Source organism: Falco cherrug, chromosome 13 (assembly GCF_023634085.1).
Source record: "Falco cherrug isolate bFalChe1 chromosome 13, bFalChe1.pri, whole genome shotgun sequence".
Taxonomy (NCBI): Eukaryota; Metazoa; Chordata; class Aves; order Falconiformes; family Falconidae; genus Falco; species Falco cherrug.
Genome location: NC_073709.1, coordinates 33,639,455 through 33,647,241, shown reverse-complemented (window position 1 = coordinate 33,647,241; position 7,787 = coordinate 33,639,455).

The window sequence follows — 7,787 nt, the reverse complement described above, 5'->3', positions numbered from 1 at the left end:
AGGAGGAAATAATATATGGTAATAACATATTGGGTGTGAGAAATCTGTGAAAGGAACAGGATTTTTTAGGTAATTTTATCACTCTCTTGGAGGTACCTACCAGTGCCTCTGGGCTTTCCTTTGGGCCTGGTTCTGCCAATAGCACTTGATGCCGATTTTGCTGGGACTAATATAAATCTCCATTAACTTAGTCAGGATGAGCTGCCCACACTGATGCAGACAGAGAGGAGGGCAGATCCCGTGCAGGAGCCTCTGTCGCTTTTGGGAGAGGAGGGAGGCTGGTTACAACGAGGTGACACCTTGCTCATACGGGTTTTGAGCTCAGGTCCAGGCAGCTGGAGGCACGGAGAGGGGACCCTGCGTGTGTCCATCTGCATCCCTGTGACCTTGCCCTCGGCAGTTACTTCACGCACCGATGAAAGAAGGAGCGGGCTCCCACCTTCCAGTACAGAGTTTCTTGAAGTGGTGATGTTTAATGGACTGGAGAGGCAAAGAATTCTGAAACAGGGCAGGATTAGACAGACTTTTAAAGCGTGACACTTGACCCATGGAGCTTTTTCATGCTGTTTTCTCTCCCTGTTCTGCTGTGGTGGGGGAGTGAGAGCGGCTGGGTGGGCATCTGGCTGCTGGGCAAGGCTCACCCATCGCACACGGCGAAGCAGAACCCCAGGCAAACTGCAGATGTTCCTCATACCTTTGTGTGATGAGGGTACACGCTGATCCTTAGGTGTGTGGGGTCCCTCTGCAGAACCAGAGCCAGCACAGCAGTTCCCATTCTCTGTAGCTGGGACCCGTGGTGTCTGCCCTCCCTCCCTCCCCCACTGCTGAGTGGCCATCCCTGCCTCCCCTCCTCTTATCCCAGCCTTCCCAGGCCACTGTTCTCCCAGCCCTTATGGTCTGTCAGCTGCTTGCCCTCCTCTGTCCAGACCCTGCTGCTCAGATCTGCACCTCCATCCTCCCTCAGATGCCTGGTGCTCTTGGCTGTTGGCTGGAAGGGAGGACAAAGCACCCACAGAGCCTCTCCTGTTCCTCACCGCCTCTCCGATGCTCTCCTTCTGGCTCTTACAGCACAGCTGCTGCTCTGTCACACCTTTGCGCTGTGGTAGAGCCAGCCCAGAGAGATGGCACCCATGGGCACGCCGCCTGCCCCCTCTCTCCCACCCTCTTGCAGCGCGGTGTGTGCCCTGGCTCAGCAGGGCTGCCTGGCACGGGGGGTGTGCTGGGATGGGCTCCACCAGCCACAGCGCTGGAAGTTCCCCTAAAAACAGACACACCTTGCTACTGGGAACTGGGGATCTGGATTGACCTCCAAAATCATGCAGGGATTTTGTTCAGGCCTCCTACTGAGCCCCAGGAACACAGGCTTCACGGTGGCAGGTCTCCCAGGAAAACAACAGTCCTGAGGAAACCCAGAGCTAGAAACCCTGCCACTTGCTATTATAATGGTAATTAATCTTACTGGTAAAAGGTGTGCCTTTCATTTTAATATGCCTGGCTTTAACTTGGACTTCCTTGTCTTTATTATTTTTTTTTTCATATCTCACTATCTTTCATTTTCATCAATAGACTGATAACCTCCTTTAGCAGAAGTTATCATTATCGGTGGTTAAATATTTTTTTTCTTTTCCATAAGAAAAATAATAATAATAAAGCAGCCATTTCTGTAATGTTAATACACCACTTAGATCAAGATCCTCAAAAGTGCTGGAGACGATTAAATGTCATCATAAAAAAAATTCTGTAATTCCAATAAAAATACATGGGGTTTTGTCCAAGAGAAAAAAAAAAGAAGAAAAAAAAAAAACAAAGCCCTGTACCACATAACTAATATCAGCTTGGAAGAGGTTCATTATGTTGGAAATATGGCACAAAAATTAATTTCAGGACAAAATCTGCAAACCTTCATTCTTTTCCTAATTCTTTTGAAAAAGAACATGTTACAAGAAAGCTGAGATCTTGCTTCAGCTGAGTATAGACGAAGGATGAGATACGTGACCTGGGCAGGAAGGCACCATTCAATGTTCAGCAGTGATTATCGCTAGGAAGAAGAGCTCATGGCATTTGGATGGAAGGGTGTACATGTAGGTGAAGGGGACAAGTTGTAGAAAGAAGACTGGTGAGGCTGGAAGAATCTGGGCACCAGCCAGAGGGTGTGCATGTGTATGCACAGAACAGACAAAACAGGAGCTAAAGCCTCAGTCAAAACTGCCTCAAGTCAATTCCTGTCAAACCAGCTTCTCAGGTGGAAGGGAAGCGTTCAGACAGCTTTAGCCTCCCCAAGCACCAACAGGACCCACCAAATAAAGCAACAAAGATGCTTTAATTGTCAGTGGATTGTCACAGTTTTTGGTTTCAGTTTGCCCTCCATGTGTACATCAAACTATTTCAACTCCTTGTCATTTGCACGTCAGGACAGATACTTCATAACTCCAGAATCAAAATGCTAATTTGGACAGAAATCCTGACCTCACCATGAAGAGACCAGAGGGAAAACAAGAGGCTTTATGGCTGTACAAACAGGCCTGACTTAAATCTGGGACACGGTGGTGAAGTTGTCCCATCTCCAGCAGGTACCCAAGAGACCCAATTCTCTTCTCACATTTGTCATGTCTGATGCTGCATGGGGGACGGGACAAATAATTTCACTCTCTGTGCTTTAGTTCCCTACCTATTAATCTGTATTTGACAAAATTAAGGGGGGGGGGGGGGGGGGGCAGGGGGGTTGTGAAAAAGGCTATTTGATCATCTTTCAAAACTGTTTGGACAACCCTAATGACCTAGGTAGGATGGTGGTGATCATGATGAATGCAATGCAATCCCCAATATTATCTCAGTGTGTGGAAGAGACTCCTCTAATTTCAGATCCCCATTTCCAATATTTCTAAGAACAAATAACCACCAGACGACTAAACTTGCCCTGGTAACGGGGCATTGTGAAGTAATGGCCACTATGCTTGGCTGTGTCTTTGAAACACAGTCTACAAAAATTGACATGTGGCTTCCATTGGGAGTTTGCAGAACGGACAGCATGGGAATTCTGTTGCTCTCTCCTAAATAGATCAAACTTTACAAGGTCCAAACAGTAAGAACTCAGGAAAATTCTTCCTCATGAAAGAAGCAAACAGAGCTTCGTGCTTGTTACTCTCAGCCCTGCTGATTGCTGGGATGCTGGGTTCCAAACCCGGTGTTTGGCAGCATCCTGATGGGCAGCTGGGCTGGCGCAGCACCGTGTGACAGGTGGGTAAAGCTCAGGAAATCTGGTTTTAATTGGCATTGCAAAAAAATAAAGTATTGCTTGTCTTCAGACAATCTCAAGGATGTTGTGTCAGAAGCAAGTTGGGTTCAAAAAGCTGTCGGTGACCCAAATTCCAAATCCCAACACTGGGTCAATTCCAGATAACTGAATTCAGAATTTTATAGTTGTGGTTCTGTGCTGGACACGTACTCAAAACCATTGATGGCATAGGGAAATAGGAACCTAACGATTACATTTGTAAAAGTGAACGGAAGAAGACAGGTATAGAAAACAATACTGAAATGAGGTGGATCACCTGAATGATTTGTCTGATGAATGATGAGCCTGTGAACACGGTGCCAGTCAGAACTGTCCTTGCAGAATAGCATAACCTTTTTTTTTGTCCTCACCCTGCCTCTGGGTTCTTGAGTACATCCTGCCTGTAACATTTTGATGGGCCTGATACTGCATGTCTATGGCCACGTCTGAACTGAGCAACAGAGCTCTTGTAGGGATCCCCAGACCGCTCTGAGTGTCCTCGAGAGCAATCGAGCTGTGTCAGCCCAAAGCGGTGTCTGTGTTAGCTAGTGCTGGCAAGTGACAGGTCTTATCAGCGTGCATGGAGCACAGCCTTAACCTGCCTGTGCTGCTTTTGTCTCTGGGAGAGCATCTCCTCGTGGCAGTGCTCTTGGCGATGTGGATGCAACCTCTCCTATGGGTGCTGCTGTAAGAATGTTTCTGCGTGGGGTAAACACACCCAGAATATAGAGGTACGGGGAGAGTGTTTTATTTCTTCTTTCTATAGTCTTAAAAATATTCTGGACAGGTTACTGTGGAGTTATTTTAAATTGAATAAGAAGGTGATGAACTTACAGATAGAGACGTGGGGCTATGTATGTCAATGTGATGAACCAGAACTCCAGAATCCTGATGTTAAGATGCTTTGCCCAAATTTTTGTGCACATGTTCCTTAAATTACCCTTGGCTGTAAAGCGATGTTTTTGTCATAGGCATACAGGCGGAGAGGAGAAGGCATAAAGAGCTCCTGCCTCCTCTAGCCCCCGTAAGAACGGTTGTGATTTGGCCCAATAACCTGCACATAAGAAGCCTACGTCCGGGTAAACGTGAGGCTGACCCTTTCCAAACCTTCGCATGTTGCCTCCTGAATTCAGGGAGTTTGTGTGCTTCTCCTGGTCAGAGGCAGCTGGGGCTGGTAGCGTAGCTGACAGCCTCTGTGCCCATAACACTTTTGGGATTCAGGCTCCAAAAATATAAGGTAAAGCCTCCACCCTTTGAAGGGAAACAGTGTTTTGTACTCCCTGTTGTGCTGCAAAAGGGATGCACCCTCTTGGCGCTTCTCTTTTTGCACAGCTCCTAATGTAGGGCTAAACTGAATGCCACAGCATAGCCCTTGATAATTCACCAAATAAAAAGGAAAAGTAAATATTATGGTGGTGTGAAAGCTAAGTAGTAATGCACCTAATAAAATGTTTGCTGGTGGAGCTCTCTCGCTCGCTGGCAAATGCCGAGACCCACATTATTCAGTGTATATTAAACAAGCTGTCACCTAAGCGTATTTGTGAAAAATAATACTGGGTGAAAAATGGACTTGGGGTATTTTGAATGTCTGCAGGATTTAATGTCTGCTTGCTGTATTTGCCAGAGCCAGCATAAAGTAAGTATAGTGGACTACAAGGACAGCATCCTCCTGTCAGTTAAGGTATCCATATATTGTCAGCTCACAGTGCATCATGAATGCAGATTGTCCCATAATTTAAAAATGTGGGAGATATTTTTAATGTAGGACAGCATTGCAAGCTCACAATTGCTGACCTATTAAGTACATCATAAAACCCATGCTGATAATTGTCCATACAACAGTCAACAACTTTAAAGTATGAATTTCTGGGGTGAAAACTAACAATTTGTGGGGAGGAAGACATGGAAACTTTCCATCCTCTCCCTTCCCTAGCCCCAACAATGTAGGGAAAAAAGGTGTGGGACTTGGAATAGACTATAAAATCTTTTATCTGTGTACTCCTAGTTCAAATTCAATTTAGGCTACCAGTCAGGGAAGGTAATTAGCTGACAGCTGTTCTGTGACCTGCGTAGGAGAAATTAGCTAATGAGTGCAGTCCATTTTCTTTTTAGCAGACAAGCACCTGCATCTCATCTAGAACAAGTCAGTGCCCTTCCAGGTGGTCCCACAGCAGCCAAGGACATCCTGGCCATGGAAAGAGAACTCACCCCAAGGTGCTCACACACACACATGCATACAAGGTCATTGGAAGAATGGAGGAGAACCTCTGAACCTCTTCCAGGGGTGCAGGTCCTTCCCCGGGTGTGACACTTGCTTTGAAAAATGTGACAGTGGGAGTTAGGGGTGGCTGATGGCACCGGTGAAGAAAGCTGTTGCCCAGGAGTAGGGTGTTCTTGCGTGTCACTCACCGCCACCCTGACCTGTCCTGTCGCTGGAGCAATGCTTAAGGGAGCTGAGGTCCATCTTCCCAGCTGCGAAGTACTGAACCAGGAGGAGGGTCTTCACCTCAAACTAATACTGAGCCGGGAAAGCTGTAAGTAAGGTAATCCCTTGTGTGTGGGATATAAAATCAGATTGTGGTTCTGTAATATTCGCCCTGCAAGACCTTTCACTTACTAGCCTTTAGACTCACTTTTCTGTCTTTGCATTTCAGTAGTGCTGTTTTCCTTTCCCCATCCTCTGTCATCTGACTGCAGATCTTTTAAAAGAAGTCCCTGGCCCCCTCTGCATTTTTATTACAAACAGGTGGAGGCAACGTTGGCTCAGCAATGTTAAGGAAGACATTTCTGCCTCCAACTTTGTGGCCTTTGAACTTTTCTCTTATTTTTGAGCTACAGTGCTTCACAAAAGCAATTTCTTTGATTTTTCTTTGCTTTAATTCATACTGTGTGCATGTACAGATGTAATGTGGTCATGTTGACTTCATGTCAGACAGGTAGAAAATCCCTAATTTTATTCCCCACTATTTCTCCCCATCAAATCTATCACAGTTTCTATTCCACATCTTCCCAGAGCCACTCAAAGGCATCATTACTGGAGAACTGTCTTTGATCACTCGAAATAGACTTAAATACTTTTTCAGTGAATAGGCAGACATTACTTCACATTTCAATACAGTAAGTGCTGGTCTGACATTTAAATGTCATTTTGACACACTCCCGACCTATATGTCTTTGTTCCTATGAAAAGCTTCAAGGCTGATGTCATATTTAAAGGCATTTAAATCAGTCTTAAAGGGAAAAAAAAGAACAATTGTATGACATGTTCTAGGGACAACTATTTTTTTAAAAGCACAGAGAAGTGGTGATTCTTGTTCAGCATTAATATTTAATACAGATTTCAGAATACATCTTAGCAGATATGAAATTCACTTGAACTTTGTAAGCCCCAAAATTTGCTTAAAGAAAAAATTTTTTTAAAAAAAAAGTAATTTCCTGAACCCAGAAGTGAATTTCTTCAGTGTTATACATATTCTTTGAATAGAGAAAAAAATTCTTTTCTTTCTTAGTATCAGAAACTAGCGGAAGCATCATCACAAATATCCCTCATCCTAAGAAATCACTTAAAGAAAAACTTCTGAATTCAGTAGAACTTGGCTCATCTTCAGACAAACCAGTGACTCCAACTGGGAGATGAGCAAGTCTGCAAGTGTTACCTAAGACCTGATCTAATCCCTAGATCAATGGGTCCAGAGATACAACATGGGATGTTTTCAGGATTTTTTTCAGCACATTTTTACAAAGGGAAGAAGGACAACCGAAATGGCAGCAACAGGAAAGGTTCCAGAGATGAAGCCTGATTAGTGCCTGGAAGCAAAAAGAAAAGAGCAGTTAAAGACTATTTTTTGTTCACTTCAGTAGGTTAGCATGAAAAAAGCATTTATTTGTGTTTGCCTTTAATCCCTTAAAATAACAGGAAAGAAAAGCTTAAATACATAAACAGCTGTATAAGTAATACTGTCATTATTCCAGTTATTTCCAGATTACACAGGAGTAAATATACATGGTAGTAATCTTTATACATTTACATTCTGCTAGGCTGTGTATTTTATCTCCTATCTTTGCAACATCATTTGCAATCTTCTTCCTGCTCGTCATCCAATCGGCAAGTTTTACATTCTGTGTGTGTTGGCAGGGAAGATTTGTGTTTTGAGGCAAAAGCCAATTTAAGGGCAATACAACTTTCTAAAAGACGGCTCATTTTCCTAACCCATGAGGGCATGAAATGACATAAAAATAGCTGGGTTTGCCTGCTTCTTTAAAAATGCCCTTGACCAGTAAGACATGCCCAGTAGTTCTTAGCAGTTCTGGTTTTTGTTCTGAACTCAGGAAAACAGGCTGTTGTGGACATGTTTAAAAAAAAAAAATGTTCTCTTGAAACATCTTTCTTTCCCATAAAAGTTGGAAAACATCATGACACACCTAAGGGCAGTGGAATGCTTGGAAGGTTTATATCACTGAGTGTTAGTTTCCTCTACTCTAAGATGCCAGGTCTGGAGAGGAGATATTTGTA